Raw genomic sequence first — 19,651 nt, 5'->3', positions numbered from 1 at the left:
ATGGTACGGCATGGAAAGGGGAACTAGAATAAAGGACTGAAGGGGCTGCATTAGTGAGGTTGTTAGAGCAAGTTTCCTTGGAATGAGGCTCAGCAGAGACTGTGGTGTCTTTATGATATATGGTTTATTCACACACATATACAACCTGAGCCGAAGATGGAGAGGCTCACAGCATTAACGCCCCAGAAGGTCTTGCTTCTTCCAGTTACAGCCTTCGAATCAAGAAGAAATCAGGCATGGCTCTCTCTCTGTGACTTCTGCCAACTTCCAGCCCAGCTCTCTCTTTTTTTTTTTTATAAAATTTTTATTGGTTTTTTAACACTTAATAATAGACAATACAAAACAATACAGAAACAAACAAACATATAAACACGTATAATTTCTTCACATTTTTTCTTAAACCTTCTTTCATCGACTTCCTCATACCTCCCCTTTCTGCATCCCTGTTTTAAGGTTTTCCAGCAAGCCCCAATGTCAACTTATAACACTTTTTTTCCCTTTGAATCCTTTTTCTCATATCCAATTATTTTTCCCCGCAATTCTGTTTTACCTGACCCAAAACATTTTAGCACTCATTAATTTTGCAACAGTTCTTGAGATAAACTTTAAATTTCTTCCAATCTTCTTCCACCGTCTCTCTCCCTTGGTCACGGATTCTGCCAGTCATCTCCGCCAGTCCCATGTAGTCAATCACCTTGGTCTGCCATTCTTCCAGTGTGGGTAGTTCTTGTGTCTTCCAGTACTTTGCTAGAAGTACTCTTGCTGCTGTTGTAGCATACATAAAAAACATCCTATGTTTCCTTGATACCAATTGGCCCACCATGCCCAGGAGAAAGGCTTCCGGTTTCTTCACAAATGTGCATTTAAGCACCTTCTTCATTTCATTATAAATCATTTCCCAGAAGACCTTAATCCTTGGGCACGTCCACCAAAGGTGGTAAAAGGTACCTTCAGTTTCCTTACATTTCCAACATTTATTATTGGGCATGTGGTAAATTTTTGCAAGCTTGACTGGAGTCATGTACCACCTATAGATCATTTTCATAATGTTTTCTCTTAAGGCATTACATGCCGTAAACTTTATACCGGTGGTCCATAGCTGTTCCCAGTCAGCAAACATAATGTCATGACCGATATCTTGTGCCCATTTAATCATAGCTGATTTAACCGTCTCATCCTGTGTATTCCATTTCAACAGCAAGTTATACATTCTTGACAAATTTTTAGTACTGGGTTCCAAAAGCTCTGTTTCTAATTTTGACCTCTCCACCTGGAATCCAATTTTCCTGTCCTGTTTAAAAACTTCATTTATCTGATAGTAATGTAACCAATCTCTTACTTTTGACTTCAGTTTCTCGTAACTCTGCAATTTCACTTTTCCCTCCTCATATTCTATAATTTCCCAATATTTTGGCCATTTTGATTCCATATTAAGTTTTTTCACTTCCTTAGCTTCCATTGGTGACAACCACCTAGGGGTTTTGTTTTCTAACAAATCTTTATACCGGGTCCACACATTATATAATGCTTTCCTAACAATATGGTTTTTAAAACCTTGATGAGCTTTAACCTTGTCATACCATATATACGCATGCCAGCCGAATCTATTATTGAACCCTTCCAGATCCAAAATGTCTGTATTTTCAAGAAGCAGCCAGTTTTTCAGCCAGCAGAAAGCCGCTGATTCATAATAAAGCTTTAAGTCCGGCAGGGCAAACCCCCCTCTTTCTTTTGCATCTGTTAATATCTTAAATTTTATTCTGGGCTTTTTGCCCTGCCAGACAAATTTAGATATATCTTTCTGCCACCTCTTGAAACATTCCATTTTGTCCAAAATCTGCAATGTTTGAAACAAAAACAGCATTCTCGGCAAGACGTTCATCTTGATAACTGCAATTCTGCCCAACAAGGAAAGTCTCAAATTTGACCATGTTTCTAGATCTTTCTTAACTTCTGACCAACATTTCTCATAATTGTCTTTAACTAAGTTCACATTCTTAGATGTCAAATTAATCCCTAGGTATTTCACCTTCTTTGCTACTGTCAGACCAGTTTCACTCTGAAACTTCTCCCTTTCAACAGCTGTTAAATTTTTATCCAGTACTTTCGTTTTCTGTTTGTTCAGCTTAAAACCTGCTACTTGACCAAATATTTGTATTAATTCTAAGACTCTTTTCGTACTAGTGTCTGGCTCTTGCAAGGTTAAAACTAGGTCATCTGCAAATGCTCTCAGTTTATACTGTTTAGCTCCGACCTGAATCCCTTTAACCAGCTGATCCTCTCTAATCATGTTTAATAAGACCTCCAGGACCGATATAAAAAGTAGTGGGGATATTGGGCATCCCTGTCGTGTCCCTTTCTCAATAGCAAGCTCTTCTGTAACCACATTATTTACAATCAATTTTGCTTTTTGTTCAGAATAAATTGCACTTATACCATTTTCAAAACCTTGGCCTACCCCCATCCCTTGAAGATTCTTTCTCATAAACTTCCAAGAAATGTTGTCAAAGGCCTTCTCCGCGTCCACAAATATTAAAACTGCCTTAGTGTTAATATTAACTTCCAATAACTCCATAATGTCTATTATGTTTCTCACATTGTCTGACAAATGTCTTCCTGGAAGAAAGCCCGCTTGGTCCTTATGAATCTCCCCCACCAAAACTCTTTTCAGTCTTTTTGCCAAAATGTCTGCAAAAATTTTGTAATCCACATTGAGTAGTGATATAGGGCGGTAGTTCTTAACCTGGTTTTTTTCAGTCTCTGTCTTTGGTATAAGTGTAATGTAAGCTTCTTTCCACGATTCAGGTGCCTTCTTCCCCTCTAAAATTTCGTTGCAGACCTCCTTCAACGGTTGCATAAGCCATTCTTTCAAAGCTTTGTAATATCTGGAGGTCAGTCCATCAGGTCCTGGAGATTTTCCCAATTGCATATTTTGAATGGCTCCCTCAATTTCTTGGTCAGTTATCTTCTGGTTCAAAATCACTCTACTTTGTTCAGAAATTTTTTGTAATCCATATTTTTTAAGAAATTCTTCTATTTCTTTTTCATTCACCGGCCCTTGTGCATAAAGTCTCTTGAAATAACTCTGAAAACAGTTTCTAATCTCATTTGGTTTATAAATGTTCTTTCCCTCCACTTCTAAATTGGTAACCGTATTCTGTTTTCGTCTCTTCTTCAATTGCCATGCCAGAAATTTCCCACATTTATCTGCCGATTCAAATGTCCTTTGTCTCATTTGTTTTATTTTCCATTCTATCTCTTGGTTCATCAATTCCATATATTGTCTCTGGTAAAACTTAATTTCTCTCAAAATTTCATGTGACTTTGGTTTAGATCTCAGTCTTTTTTCTCCTTCTTTTATCTTTTCCAAAATCTTATCCTTTTGCTCATTCTGTCTCTTCCTTTTTATGGCATTCTGTTGTATTAAAAAACCTCGCATGACGGCTTTACTTGCGTCCCAAATTACTCTTTTTTCCACTTCTGTTCTCAGGTTTATCTCAAAGTAATCCTTTATTGCTTTCTGGGCCTTTTTGTACACCTCTTCATCTCTAAACAGGGAGTCATTCATCCTCCATCTAAAGGAACCAGCTGTTGTTGGGTTCATCTCCATCTTTACGGCGTTATGGTCGGAACAAGTCTTTGGGCAGATTTCCACTTTTTTAATCTTTGGTGCCATCCCACTAGATATCCAATTCTAGTCCAAGTCATTTTTGCCTCAGAGAAAAAAGTTCCCTCTCTCTCAAGAGGGTTTCTTGTTCTCCAAATGTCAATCAGGTTCATGTTGTCAGTCATTTCAAAAAGGTCTTAGGTAGTCTCCCATCCTTGGAGACCACCTGTCTTTGTGCTTTATCCATATTTGTAGAGACCACTCCATTCATGTCTCCCATTAAAATTACATTATAGTCTAGATAGTCCATTAGTGTCTCGTGCAATTTCTTAAAGAATTCTGACTTCCCTTCATTCGGTGCATAGACTCCTATTACCAATAATTTTTCTCCTTGAACTTGAATTTCAATTGCCAAATATCTTCCTTGTTCATCTTTAAATTTTAGTTTAGGTACCAATCTTTCCTTTGCATAAATTACCACTCCTCTTTTCTTCACTTTGTCAGATGAAATAAATTCTTGTCCTAATCTTTTATTAATGAGTAGTTTTCGATGTATTCTGGTCACATGAGTTTCTTGTAAGCAAATCAAGTCTAATTGTTCTTTTTTCAAAATATGAAACACCTCCCTCCTTTTTCTAGGATGGTTCAGTCCATTACAATTCCAGCTTAAAATTTGCAGAGACATCTTGTTTTTTTTTACTTAGATACTCCTCCAACTGCTCCAAGTAAACCTTCTTCTGTTAATGTTTTAGCTCCAAAAGATAAGTTTGAAATATCCAGTATTTTTGCTGAGTCTGTAGTTTCCACCGTTTCCTTCTGAAGGTCCTCCTCGTTCCTTGCCAAAAATTGTTCTTTATCTAGCACTGTTTTTATCTTGATTTTCTTTCCTTTGTAATTGAAGGACAGGCCTTGCGGGAACTCCCATCTGAATGGTATGTTGTTCTTTCTCAGTAAAGTGACCAAATCCTTATAGTAGGTCCTGACTTCCAAGATATATTTAGGAATATCTTTAAAAATCTGAACACGAAAATCTCCAATCTCAAGAGCTCTTTGAAAATGTAAATTTAGTATCTTGTCCCTCTCCTCCTGAGATCTCAAAGTTATTAAACAATCTCTAGGGCTCTTTCTGTTTTGTTTCCTGCCCAGTCTGAAAGCAGTTGTTATCTTAAATTCCTCTTCTTTCAAGCTGTCCTGCCAAAATTCCAGAAATTCTTTTGTAAGATATTCTGTCAGATTGTCCTTTTCATTTTCTGGAATCAATCTTAATCTTAGATTTCTGTTTTTCCTCTGTAATTCCAATAAAGACAGGGCAGCATCATGTTCTTCTAGCTTTTTACAGACTGGCACCAACTTTTCCTGTGTATTTTCTGCAGAAACTTTCGCTTCTTCTGCAGAGGTTTTCGCTTCCTCTGCAATCTTTCTGGTTGCCTCACTTTCTTGAACTAATTTATTTATTGTCTCTGTATTTTTATCTATTTTTGTTGACAGTTCATTCAGCTGTTTAGAATTTTCAGTGCTCTGCTTCGTAAGCGCTTCCAGAGATTCGTTTATTCTAACTAATGCATTGGCCACAGCTGCAGCATCCATGGGAGAAGTCATAACAGGTGCAACTGGATTTGTTACTGAGGCCCTTCTCTTTTGTTCCACTTTTCCTTTAGCTCTCGTTACTCTTGCTTCTATTGGGCCACTCATGTCCCAAGGTCATTCCCACGGGAATAGCTTTCAAATGGGAAATTCCACAGGCCTGTTTCTCACAGTAAAAATTGCAGCAATTGTAACAATTTTTCTGCGGCCTCTAGAGGGAGCCGCTCAAAGTTCCAAGTACCAAAAACAAAAAGTTCCCTTCAAAAGAAAAACAATAGTAACAGACTATTCCAATATTCTCCAAATATACTCAGATGTATCTTTCCAGAGTGCCCATTTGTATCCAATAAAGTGTTTACTTGTTGCAAAAGGTGTAAAGAGCCAACTTTGTTACCAGTCTCTAAATGACAGCTCTCCGTCCCGGTGACTCACTTTCCAGGCAGTTCTCCCCAAGGGTTCAGAACGGCAGAAGTCTCCCCTTCTATGCTTCTTCCGTGCAGGTATAACAGTTCACAATTCCCCCCCCCCTGCCCCTGCCTGCTGCGGGGGGGAATTAAGTCCAATGTCTGAGTCCGTTAAGTTTAAAGCTGCTTCCTGTCAAATTGCAGCTTCCTATTTCATTGCTTTGTTTACATGCAGTCCGAGGAAGGCAGACTTCCTTATTTTTTGCCTTCTCCGTTTTCAGCCAAATTCTTGAAATTTCTTTTAATAATATCTTTCCGTCTTACTCACGGGTAATCCAATTCAGTCCAAATGTCAGGAAGGAATCGGCGCTCTCCGCTAATGGCGACGCGGCTTCGCTCCACGGGCTGGGTAGCGACTCTCAGCTCCGCGCTCACCCGATGCCGCTCCGGAGCCTTTAAAAAGGCTCCTTTGCGGTAAAGGGGGGCGCTTAAGGTGCCCACCGAGTCTCCGTGTTCCCAGGCTTTTGCGCCTGTGATTTTAGGGGTCCCCGCTTCGCCGTAGCGGTCAGACCCGAACTCGTGGAGCAGTCTCCCTGAGCGGAGCTCAGCGGGAGACCGCCATTAAGCGCTGGCGCCAACCGGACCAGCCCAGCTCTCTCACACAACTCTGACCTTTTCCTTTCTCATTCCCAGCCAGGCGAGGGAGGAGGCCCACCCTCATTTGCCCTCTGGCACAGAGCAACCACAAGGTACATAGGTGGCAACTATGACCCTTGCTTGGTTAATTCAACAATGGAATCGTCCATTAGATTTTCACCCTTGCAGACTAGCTCCTAAACTCACAATGCTGAAGGACTAGGCAAGACCAAGGCTATTTCAAAACCAGTTTTTAGATGCATTTAGCTTTGTGTTCTATAGATTTTAGCCCAATATTGATTGATGGGGAATGGAGGCTTATTTTGGGATGGTTTGTGGTGCACAGCCCTGTCTTGTCTTGTCCTTGTGTGTGTGTGTGTTTTCAAGGGCTTTTTGCTTGTTCACCGGGATCCTTCAGAAGGAAGAGACAAAAGAGTAGTGGTATTTTAGGACAACATAACAAAAACTTATGCAGGCATAGCCTATTTCATCAGAAGCATAAAGGAGACTGAGGAGGTTGACTGATAGTTTGAGGTATTGGTTGAGGCTAAGGCACCTGAAAAATCATATCACCCCTTATATACCCAATGGATGGCTCTGCTCTGCAGATGACGGCTTCCTGCAGGTACCATCTTATCGGGGGTCCCTTCTCTGCTATCTTTTCAATGCCTACTTCCTCTTCCTCTTTCAAGAAGCCTTCTAAGGAGAGATTTTTCTTAGTCTGCTTCTGTGTAGGAACTGTTTTTGGATGTTTTGGTTGTTTAACTGTTGTGTCTTTGCTGCCCTGGACTCCTTTGGGAGGAAGGGTGGAATATAAGGATGCCGAGTAGTGCCTCCTGTTAGGATATTTCCGTTCCACCTTAAAAGGGAGCAGGATGTTTGTGTCACAGCCTGTGCATTTCCTGTTCACAGGATGTTTATGTTTTCTGTTGCTTTCGTTTTTCTTCTTGGTGTCGAAGACACTGAAGCAGGCAGTCATGTTTTTTTTTGTTCTGATCAACGCTGAATAAAACTTGTAAATAATGCTCTCCTGAGTGCGACTTTTGCTGTGCATTATCTGCTGATAGAGTGTGCATGAGCCCAGGAATGTGGCAATCTATTTCTGGAGCTCGTGTCGCTAATTGCTGATACTGCATGTCTACGGGAGATCGATGGACGTCCGGAGACGACGTGGAGTCATGATGGACATTATCTCCCTGGCAGTATCCCAACAACAGGTTTCGGGCCCAGATTCACGGCACTTACAGGAGAGTAAGACTGCGATAGACTGCTGAGGTATGTGTGGGAAAGCAAAAGCAAATGAGGCTTTTCTGTTTGCCGCGGCAAGAGTCTCTGATGTCCGGCTGGCCTAATTGGCCTGGGAGCCGAGCCAAGCAGGCTTCGTGATTTATGGGTGCCAAGATAAGGAGTCTCTGAAGTGAAAAAGACTCACGGCTCAAGTAAAGAGCTGGAATGGAGTTTTTCCATGCCTCTGAAGCTGCTGAGTGCCCAAAGTTAAACAGGCACAATTATGAGACCTGGGCAAAATGGTGTGAGAGTTTGCTGCGTCAGTTTGGAGTGTGGCATACTGTGTGTGAAGCCCCTCCAGTTCCTCTGACAGATAGATGGAAGGCTCAGAATTCGAAAGCCGTAGACGTAATAGTCTTGTCCGTCTCTCTGGAGGAAATTGCTACGCTAGCTGGCAACACGACTGCACGTCAGATGTGGAATGCTTTGAAAGTTGCTCATCTGCCAGTCATCCCAGCCCAGAGTTTGACTGCATCGGAGGTCCTGGCTGTTTCCCAGAATGCGAGTGAATGCAGGGATGCCGAGGGCACCGGTTGCAAGCTGTAGGGGGAGCTGACTGTGATGTCATCCCAGGCAGCATTCCAGCCTCCAGGGGAAGCCAAGGAGTCGGCAGCTGAGAGCTCTGTTTCCCATGGGAGCCAAGGTCAACTTTGCAGAGGCCGGAAGGCCAGAAGTAAACAGATACAGATGCCTGCAGATGGCCCGAAGCAGAAGGGGGGTGAAAGGCCCACGCCAGTGGAAAACAAGGCTTTGTTTGCTGGCACAGCTTCACCAAAGGCTAAAGGCAAGTTTGATGGCCAGGAGCAGGGGGGCAAGCAGCAAAAGCCCACGCCGGTGGAAAACAAGGTTTTGCTTAGTGGAAAAGCTGCTCCAAAGGCCAAGGCCAGATTTATTGTGGACTCTGGTGCGAGCCGCCATTTGTCAAAAGATAAGCACCTGTTTATCTCCTTCACACCTCAAGATGGAGCGATCCACCTGGCTGATGGAAGGACGTTGCAAATTGCAGGAGTAGGGACTGTGAAACTGGCAAGTCTGCACACTACCATCAGAGATGTACTTTTTGTTCCAGGTGCTGCGGACAATTTGCTTAGTGTCCCACAGCTGACTGGGCGTGGTTTTGAGATTTCCTTCAAGAGGAGCGTCTGTGTCATCAGGAAAGGCAAAGAGGACATTTTGCTTGCAAAGTTTATGGATGGCTTATTCTGTATAACTTATGATGACAATGCTATTATGTCTAATGTTGATTCTTGTTGTGTTGCACAAACTAACAAAGTTCTCCATGCAGGATGTATTCATGATCAACATCGAAGATTTTGTCACATGTCTTCGCAGGCGCTGGCCAAGATGCCTGAGTTGGTTGAAGGTTTGAACATCAAACCCTGTAAGTTTCACATGAAATGTGTATCTTGTGCAGAGAACAAGGTGAAGGTTGCTCCAAAAGGCAAGGAGTCTAGCAGGCAGGCTTCCAAACCCTACCAGCTAGTGCACGCAGACCTGGTTGGTCCACTTGCGCCCTCTTTGGGTGGAGCAAGGTACTTCATGGTTCTAATTGATTCTTTTTCTAGGTACATTCATGTGTTTATGCTTGAGCAGAAATCGCAAGTGTTTCCTAGGTTCAAGGCATTCTGTGCTTGGTTGGAGAATGTTCACAGTAAACGTATCGGCTGTTTGTTTACTGATCGGGGCGGGGAGTTCACTTCTCAGCAGTTTGAAGCTTTCCTGACTGAGAAGGGAATCCAGCATGACTTGTCAACGCCTAGATCGCCATGGATGAATGGACTTGCGGAGCGAGCAAATCAGACTTTGCTTCAAGGCCTGAAAACCTTGTTGCATGATGCCAACCTCCCTGAGAAGTTTTGGGGGGAAGCTCTGTCGACGTTTGTTTATTCCTATAATCGCAGACTGTCATCACCTATTGGTTGTACTCCCTACGAGAAGATGTTTGGTAAGAAACCGAACGTCAAGCACATGAGAATCTTTGGTTCTGACATGTGGGTACACACCCCACAGAGCAACAAGCTTGGGAAGCGTGGGGCACATGGTTTGTTCATGGGGTACGAAAAAGGTGCATACAGAGTATGGATGACTAACTCTAAGTCCATTAAGTTCACAAAGAGTGTTGAGTACAATCCTAAGTGGGGGGAAAATGTGGGAATTTTCCAGAGTTACCCAGAGGAGGATGAAGGTGATGTGAAAAAGGCAGATAATGTTGAGAAAGCTGAGAAAGCTGAGAAAGCTGAGGATGAGGATGATGATGGTGGTGGTGGTGGTGATGATCAGAGTTCGGATTCCAGTTCAGTGGGCGGCGCTGCTGCTGGTGTCAGCGACAGTGATGACACAGCAGACTACAAGAGCGCAAAGGCCTCAGTCAGACCATCTGATGCATCTGACAATGAACTGGAAGAACCACTGTTCACCATTGGTCACTTTTCTCCTAAGAAGGAGGAGATGAGTCCAGAAGACTTGCGTCTGGTTCACAGGTCTGAAAGGGCGACCAAAGGCAGACCTCCAAAGAGATTTGCTGATGAGTTTGCTAAGACGGCAACTGCTGTTCTTAGTAGCTTAGAGAAGGTGTGGGAACCTTCAAGCTTCAAAGAGGTTCAGGAGTTAACCTCTAAAGATGCTGAGCCTTGGCTTAATGCCATGAAGGCTGAAGTTGATTCCTTGAACAGGAACCAAACTAAGATGGCGGCGCGTGTAGATGCAGCGGCTGGTTGCTCCTTAACTCAGAATTTGGCTTTTTTGTCCTGCCAAAATAGACTTGTTTATAGTCGGCAGGACATGTTATCTATTCGGCTACGGAGTGAGTGCTGCACAAATTGTGAGTGTCTCCGCGTCTGCAAGGAAGATTTTTTGACTTCAAAGAACTGGGGAGTAAAGAGACACAGGAGAGACCGTAAACAGAAGAGAGGCTGCAGAGGAGGAAGGCGATTAAGGCAATTAAGGCTAAAGACACAACATTATAACTTACCGCTTCCCAGCATTTTCTATGCGAACGTGAGATCTTTGGGGAATAAGCTGGAGGAGTGGAAATTGTGGATAGCAACGGAGAAAACTGTGAGTGAATGCTGTCTTCTGCTGCTTACAGAAACTTGGCTGACACCAATTACTCCTGACTCAGCCATAGAACTAACGGGCTATACAGTGTTCCGCCATGATAGAACAGAGGACTCTGGTAAAAGAAGGGGGGGAGGTTTGTGTGCATACGTGAATAACAGCTGGTGCACAAACCACGCTGTGATAGCTAGCCACTGCTCTCCAACTGTGGAATTTATGATGCTTAAATGCAGACCTATATATATCCCCCGAGAATTTACAGCAGTACTGATAACTATAGTATACATTGCACCTGATGCGAACACCAAAGAGGCAATGGGTCTTCTGCATGATGCCATTAGCAGACAACAAGGCAAGTATCCCGAGGCTGCATTTCTTGTATGCGGGGATTTCAACCAGGCAGATTTGAAAGTGGTTCTACCTAAATTCTATCAACACATAAAGTGTGCAACCAGGGGAGAAAAGACTCTGGACAGGCTGTATACAAATGTCAAACAGGCCTATAAGGCCGAACCATTGGCACATCTAGGCCAATCTGATCATGTGTTCCTGCTTCTGACTCCTGAATATATTCCATTGAGGAAACGGATTCCAGCTATAAAGAGGGATATTACAATATGGCCAGCTGAAGCATCCCAACAACTACAAGACTGTTTTCATGACACCGATTGGGAGGTATTCGCCCAACAGGATATAGAGACTCATACTGAGCAAGTGTTGGACTATATCAGGTTCTGCACTGACAATGTAACACAGAGGCGCCGGATAAAGATCTACCCAAACAGGAAGCCCTGGATGACAAGGGAGGTCCAGGGGTTGCTAAAGGCAAGAAATACTGCTTTCAGAAGTGGAAATAAGTCACTGTACAGCTTAGCTAGAGCGGATCTAAAGAGAGGTATCCGTGTAGCAAAGGAGGCGTATAGACAGCGGCTGGAGAATCATCTACAAAGTAACAACACCAGGCAGGTGTGGCAAGGTGTACAAGAATTAACAGGGTATAAATCCAAGGATTCCCTGGCAGACGAGGGAGGGGCATCCCTCGCAGAGGATTTGAATGCCTTTTTTGCCCGTTTTGAAGTAACATCTGCAGCAACACCTGCTGAGGCTTTACCACCACCACCACCACCACTCCCTGGGAAGGCTTTGCCATCATCACTACCATCACCATCATCAGTACAAAGGAATGTAGCAGTCTCTGTGGAAAAAGAAGAGATGAGGAAGGTGTTGAAGGGAATCAACCCAAGGAAGGCCACAGGGCCAGATGGGGTAGCTGGAAGGGTATTGAGAGACTGTGCAGATCAACTAGCAGGAGTTTTCACTGGGATTTTAAATCGATCCCTAGCCCAGGCTATTGTTCCATCCTGCCTAAAGTCCTCTATTATCGTTCCAATAGCAAAAAAACCTAACCCAGAAGATCTGAATGACTTTCGTCCAGTAGCACTCACACCTATAATCATGAAGTGCTTTGAAAAGCTGGTACGAAATCATGTCATTGCCTGCCTACCAGAGGGACTGGACACATTCCAATTTGCTTATAAAACAAAAAGATCGACAGAGGACGCTGTGGCGATTGCCCTCCATGCCGTCCTTGCACATTTGGAGCAGCGGGGGGGTTATGCCAGACTGCTTTTTTTAGATTTCAGCTCGGCATTTAATACCATTCTACCACAACGTCTGATGTCTAAACTGGAAGATCTGGGGCTTCCGTTATCACTTTGTGGGTGGATACTGGACTTTTTGTCAGACCGCTCCCAGAGGGTTCGGTTGGGCCCTTATACCTCTAAAATGCTTAAGACTAACATAGGAACACCACAGGAATGCGTACTCAGTCCGCTCCTTTATATTCTCTACACGTACGATTGTGTCGCTGCTCACCCTAGTAATAGGGTTGTCAAATTTGCAGATGACACAACCGTGATTGGGCTCATCCCTGAAAGGGAGGGTGAAACGGACTATAGAGATGAGGTGGAGCGGCTGACAGAGTGGTGCAGAGCTAACAACTTGCTCATAAATACAAGGAAGACAAAGGAGCTTGTGGTGGACTTCAGGAGACAGAAGAGCAATATCCAGCCACTTTTGATTGATGGGGTCTGTGTGGAGAGGGTAACAACGTTCAGATTTTTGGGCATTGAATTACAAGAGGATCTGTCCTGGAGTGTCAACACAAGGGGGCTTGTGAAGAAGGCGCAGCAGAGACTGTACTTTTTGAGAATTCTAAGGAAAAACCATCTTCCGCAGAAACTGCTGCTTGCTTTCTATCACTGTGCCATTGAGAGCGTGCTCACTTATGGCTTATGTGTGTGGTACGGAAGCTGTACTACCCAGGACAGGATGGGGTTGTGCAGAGTTGTTAAGGCAGCAGAGAGCATTGTTGGCTGCCCACTTTCCACATTAGAGCAGATTTATGCCACAAGGTGCCATAGGAAGGCACTGGACATAGTAAAAGATCCATCGCATCCTGGTCACTGTCTCTTCGAGCTCCTGCCGTCGGGACGGAGATACAGGACGATGAAGACAAGAACGAGCCGTCTTAAGAACAGCTTCTTCTCCAGAGCGATCTCAGCCCTGAATGGGAAGCCTGGACTTTGAAAGTCATCTAATCTTCCTTGCTGTACTATACTGTATTGTTTTAATTAGTCCCTGAGAGGGGGCAATGACAATAAAGATATTATTATTATATTATTATTATTAAACTTGGGAACTGGTACCGGTAGTCCCAGGAATGAGACTGGTTGGCAGCAAATGGGTCTTCAAGGCCAAGACAGACCAGAATGGCAAGGTTGTCAGACACAAAGCCAGATTGGTTGCCAGAGGTTTTTCACAGGTACCAGGACAGGATTACCACGAGACCTACTCGCCCACCGTCAAATATGAGAGCATTCGGCTGATGCTCAAAATCGCTGCAGAGGAGAAACTGCATGTTTCCCATCATGACATTAATACAGCTTTTTTGTACGGGATTTTGGGGGAGGAGCTGTACATGCTTCCACCTGATGGAATGCAGATACAGAAGGGAATGGTCTGTAAACTGCGGAAATCCTTATATGGTCTCAAGCAGAGTGCCAGGTGTTGGAACACAAAACTCACTGAGATGTTGCTTTCTCTAGGTTTTCACCAGGGCAAAGCTGATCCGTGTGTGTTTGTCAAAGAGGAGGGGCAAAACAAACTGTATTGTTTATGTTTTGTTGATGATCTTCTGATGTTTTGGAAGAATCAGGCTTTCTACCAAAGCACCCTAGCTCAGCTGAAGGAGCACTTTGACATGAAGGATCTTGGTGAGGTATCCAACTATCTTTCTCTGCAGGTGGAGAGGGACCAAGCAGGTAATTTTCTGGTACACCAAACACAGAAAATTGCTGATGTATTAACCAGGTTGAATTTGGTTGATGCAAACCCAGCAGACACACCGATGGTGACAGGTTACCAGGTAGATAGTACTGCTGAAGCGTTTTCTGACACTACGCTGTACAGATGCATTCTAGGCAAGTTGAATTTCATTGCTAGATGTTCAAGAGCTGACATAGCTGTAAGCACTAAACTGCTTAGCAGACATGCTAATAATCCTACTGTTCAGGATTGGAAAGCTCTGAAGCGCATAGCCCGCTATTTGAAAGGGACTATGCACTACAGGCTGAGGTTCACCAGTCAGAAGACTGGAGGTCTTGAAATCTTTGCAGATGCAAGTTTTGGAAGTGACACCACGGATGGTACAAGCACTTCTGGAGTATGCTACATGCACAACCACTGTTTGTTTGACTGGCTGTGCAAAAAGCAGACGACAGTTAGCCTAAGTTCCTGTGAAGCAGAACTCAATGCTCTGTCATTTTCACTCATGGATTGTGAATGGTTGGTGCAACTGTTTAAGGACATCGGAGTTTCTGTGAAATGTCCTATACAAGTGTATCAAGACAATAGATCCTGTTTGGCTTTGCTGAACTCAGAGAGTTGCAAGCAAAGAACCAAGTACTTGCAGATTAAGCTACATCGTGCAAGAGAGTGTATTCAGAAAGGACTCATTCAGGTGTCCTACATGGCAGGAAATGAAATTCCTGCTGATCTATTGTCTAAGGTTGTTAACAGAGAACAACTTAAGGTTTACGTACAAAGGTTGCAATTGGGTTGAACCACAGGTACTACAGGTTACACGGAAAGGGGGAGGATGTTAGGATATTTCCGTTCCACCTTAAAAGGGAGCAGGATGTTTGTGTCACAGCCTGCGCATTTCCTGTTCACAGGATGTTTATGTTTTCTGTTGCTTTCGTTTTTCTTCTTGGTGTCGAAGACACTGAAGCAGGCAGTCATGTTTTTTTTTGTTCTGATCAACGCTGAATAAAACTTGTAAATAATGCTCTCCTGAGTGCGACTTTTGCTGTGCATTATCTGCTGATAGAGTGTGCATGAGCCCAGGAATGTGGCAATCTATTTCTGGAGCTCGTGTCGCTAATTGCTGATACTGCGTGTCTACGGGAGATCGATGGACGTCCGGAGACGACGTGGAGTCATGATGGACATTATCTCCCTGGCAGTATCCCAACACCTCCTGCCCATACCTGAAGGTTTTGTGGAGGCGCCATAGCCTCAGTGTGTCAGCACCTGCATTGCATGCAGAAGGTCCCAGGTGCAGTCCCTAGCACCTGCAGTTAGAAGCTCAATGTAGGTAGGAGCCTCTCTCTGCCCAAGACCTTGGAGAGCTTCTGCCACTCAGGCTGGAAGTGGGCAATACTGGGCTAAATGGATCAATCAGGTTTAGGATCAGGGACTTCCTTCTCTTAAATGAGCTACCTTCCCAGGTGGATGAGCCCCACTGCTCGTCACTTCCCTCTACAGCACGGGCAGAAACCACCTTCTTGACTGTTGGACCCCCTAGTGGTCTCATCTGCTCAATTGTCCGGAGCCTGGCTGTCAGGGCTGATTCAGCTGCAGTTCAGCATCAAAACTCAGAGATGAGCAGTAAGGTGGACTCTTTCTTCAGAGAGACAAAACCCGACAGAGAAACTCCACAGGCAGGACTAGCCCCAGTTGCCAGAACGGAGGATCTTAGCCTCCTCCTAAGGTAGGGCTATCAGACATCAACAGCTTCTGGGTCTTCCTTTAAGAAGCTCAACAATTTGGGGGTCTTCCTAAAAATAGCTCCACAGCTTTCGGGGTGTCTTGGTTTCTACTTTTAGAAATATGGCATCCCTATCCTAAGGCTCCTCCTCAGTCGGCTGACTTCCCAACAGTCGTGGAGGGGCTCTCTGTGCCTTTTGTTCTGCTCCATGTAATGCCTCCCTTGTTCCTGGGGACAGAGGAGGAGGGGAGAAGGGAACAGTGGACATGGCAGGTGCCTGGGGATCTGTTGCAGCCTCAGCCTCCACCTCCTTCTCCTGCTCCTCCTCAGCTGCCTCAGTCTCCCTTAAACCTGTTGCTTGTTTAGCCTCCAAGCCATCTGCTCCCCCTTCTTCTTCTTCTTCTTCTTCTTCTTCTTCTTCTTCTTCTTCTTCTTCTTCTTCTTCTTCTTCTTCTGACCTGTCTCCTGCATCCCACCAGCAGTCTCCTGGCTTGGGGCCTTCCCACTTTGATGCTTCCCTGGGGGGTTCCCTGGCTGTAGCCGCCCACCATTCCTCCTCCTCTAGCCAGTACCCGACACTAGCTTTGCATGCAGGGGAAGCCCCTAACTCACTGAGGGTTTGAGACCCATCAACTCCCCTCACCTGGTTAGCCCGCCAGTTGAAGCCATTCCTGGGGTGTGGCTGCTGCTTCAGGCTGACAGTTTCTAAGAGCCACAGGTGAGAGCTGTAGTGACCAAAGGTGGACAAACTACCCCAGAGGGAGCAGAACGTGCCCCCCACCAGAGGTACTACCCCTCCCCTCGCAACCTTGAGTCATGAAGGACAGAGAGTGGAGAGTTGAATGTGTGTAGAAACCAGCCTCCCTTAGGAAACCAAAGTTTACATTCATCACTCCACCCACTTTCACCTGTGGCCCCTCCCACCACAGGTACATGGCCCCTGGAAGGCTTCCCAGAGGAGAATATGGCCCTTAAGACTGAAAAAGAATCCCCAACTCCAAACTAGTGATGAACTGCCATTGATGGCTCCAGCTGGATGTTGAAATCTCCCTCTAAGCTCCTTCTCAGATCCATGTTCCATTTCAACAACTGGCTTCCTCCTGCAGGTCAAACAGTCCCCTCAGTTCAAGGACCCATTGTTTCTCCATGTGCATTTTCAGCAGCCTCCCATGTGACTGCCAGTGATATCATTTTTCCCATCCTCAGATTTTGCCCCAGCCCCGGCAGCCTAAAATTCTAATCAGCTTATATCTTCAAAGGAAATAAGACATCTCCAGCTGAGCAAGACCTGGTATTTCCCCCTCTTCAGATAGCTCTGGATCTTCAGCTGCGGAGGGGAAATGCCCACGGTCCTTTCAAAATTTCCCATGTATTCGTAGGAACATCACCTGTCTTGGAAAAAAGGAAGGAACAAATGTCTCAGATGCAAGCCCTTTAATCTGGAATTGCTATTCTTAACTCCATGTGGCTGGGGTGTTCTGGGGCTTCTGTACCTTGAACTAATAATTTCTTGTTTGCATGTTCTACCCCAGCTGCTGCTCCCTGTTCAGTTCAGCTGAGGGATTAATTATGCCTTGTCATTTGATTCGTCAGGGTCTGTTCCATACATGCCGGGTGGATAAAACGACTAATTCATGTCATGTCTAACTGGTTTGAGCGAAAGGCTTCTCAGAAGCTAGGGCATGTCATAAAAGACAGCAATGTACAAAAGCGGGTGGAGGGTGGACATTAAAATCAGTCCAAAGAATTCAAATGTCTGGGTGCTCAAGAAATGTTTAAATGATAGCACAGAGCTGTTGGCATAAAAAAGGTCTTCAAGAGATGCCTGAAAGTCAGCATTTCATTACAGATCAGCCTTCTCATGGATTCAGTCACTTGTGCAGACAGCTCAACTTCTGCAACCAATGACCTCCTGCAGCGTGTAGCCACAAAAGAGAGTTTTGGGAGGACTGGAGGACAGGCTTGCAGTTCATTCAGGGCAGAAGCAATGGGAGAAGGGCCATAGCTTAGTGGTAAAGCAGCTGCTTACATGCAGAAGCTCTCCGGTTCAATGTGTTGTATCTCCAGCTAGAATGTCCTCTTTCTGAAACCCTGGAGAGTTTTTGCCATCCATTGTGGACAAGACTGAGCTAGATAGAGCCATAGTGGGACTCAGTATAAGGCAGCCTCCTATTGTCCCAGCAACAAGCCTTTGCCCCGCACAGAGGACTCCTTAAAGACATGAAATAAATAAAGCTGCCCTGGAAAGGGATGCTGAACATGAGTCACAATTAGACAGCCCTGGGACAACAAAACACTCGGACACAGTGCCTTTAAAGCACGGACCTGTGCCTAGGAAGCATGGGGCACAAGGTAACTGTGGCTGAGCCTTGAGAGACTGCTGTCCAAGGTGCTGAAGGGACTGAATACAAAGATGCAACTGTTAGCATGTCAAGGGGCATGATGGTGCTTTGAATGCATAAAGCAGTTGCGGCCTAACTTGCACAGTTGCAGAATGAACTGAATTGAGCTAGAAGAAGCAGGACTACATGGGATGTAGAACGCTATACAGGAAATGGCTCGGGGTGGCCCACTGGGAGAAGCACATGATGCAAAAAGCAGCAGTTTCAACCCATTCATGGGAAACAGAGCTCTGAAATCCTGGAGAGCAGCTGACATGACTCAAAATCTAAAGCTGATAGATATCTGGAGAGTGAGACATATGTTTGATAGAGAGTATACTTTTTACAGCTATGTACATGACAACAGTTCGAGAATAGACTCCATATGGATCTCCAAAGAATTGGAAACAAGAGTCAAAAGAATTGAAATCAATCCCAGAACCTTTTCAGACCATAACTCCCTGACTATGGAATTACAAAAAGAAAACCAAATCTCTTTTAGATGGAGACTAAATGATGATTTATTAGACGATCACAAATTTGTGGAAAAAGCAAAAAAGACCTTGATGGATTATTTTGAAATAAACAGTCAAGGGCTAACAAAGTTACAGATGGTCTGGGATGCAAGCAAGGCTGTAATGAGAGGACTCTTTATACAACAAAATTCATTTAAAAGGAAATTGAGAGAGAAAAAGAAAATAGAAATATTAGAGGAAATTAGGAAAAAGGAGAAACAGTTGCCAAACAAAGCAAATAAAGAGGCAGTAAAACAGGCAATCAAAACATTACAAACCCAATACTCAATGATTATAAACGAGGAAATCAGCTGGAAAATAAAAAGAATAAAACAAAAATATTTTGAGCATGCAAATAAGCCGGGGGAGTTGTTAGCCTGGCAGTTGAATAAAAGTGAACAAAGGAACTCCATAAATAAAATTAACATAAATGGCAGAATTACAGACAAGCTGAAGGAAATACGAGAAGGGTTTGTTAAATATTTTTCTGAGTTGTATAGACAAGGGAAAGAAAAAAAACATTTAAGATAGAAGAGTACATCAGAAATAGCAATATGCCATATTTAAAAGAAGAACAAAGGAACACCCTTAATTCCCAGATAACAATGCAAGAAATACTTGACACAATAAAAAGCTCTAAAAATGGCAAGTCCCCAGGCCCAGATGGCTTTACAGCAAAATATTACAAGATATTAAATGAACAATTAGTGAACCCATTGAAAGATGTCATGAATGAAATACTGAACACAGGCGAAATCCCAGAAACATGGAAACAGGCCTATATAACAGTAATTCCAAAACAAGATGCAGATGTGCTGCGAATTAAAAACTATAGGCCTATTTCCTTGTTAAATAATAACTACAAATTGTTTGCAAATATCTTAGCTAACAGACTTAAAAAAATATTAAATGAATATATACATCAAGATCAAGTCGGGTTCCTACCAGGAAGACAAATGAAGGAGAATATAAGGAATATTCTGAATATAATAGAATATTTGGAGGCTAAAAATGAAAAGAAAGTGGCAATGATGTTTATAGATGCTGAAAAAGCCTTTGCTAATGTATCTTGGAAGTTCATGACAAAGCTGTTAGAACAAATCGGAAGTGGTCCTAAGTTTTTAAAAGCA

This window comes from Podarcis filfolensis, assembly GCF_964270895.1.
Source record: "Podarcis filfolensis genome assembly, chromosome: W".
NCBI classification, from domain to species: Eukaryota; Metazoa; Chordata; class Lepidosauria; order Squamata; family Lacertidae; genus Podarcis; species Podarcis filfolensis.
Note: the sequence above shows the minus strand (reverse complement) of the source record.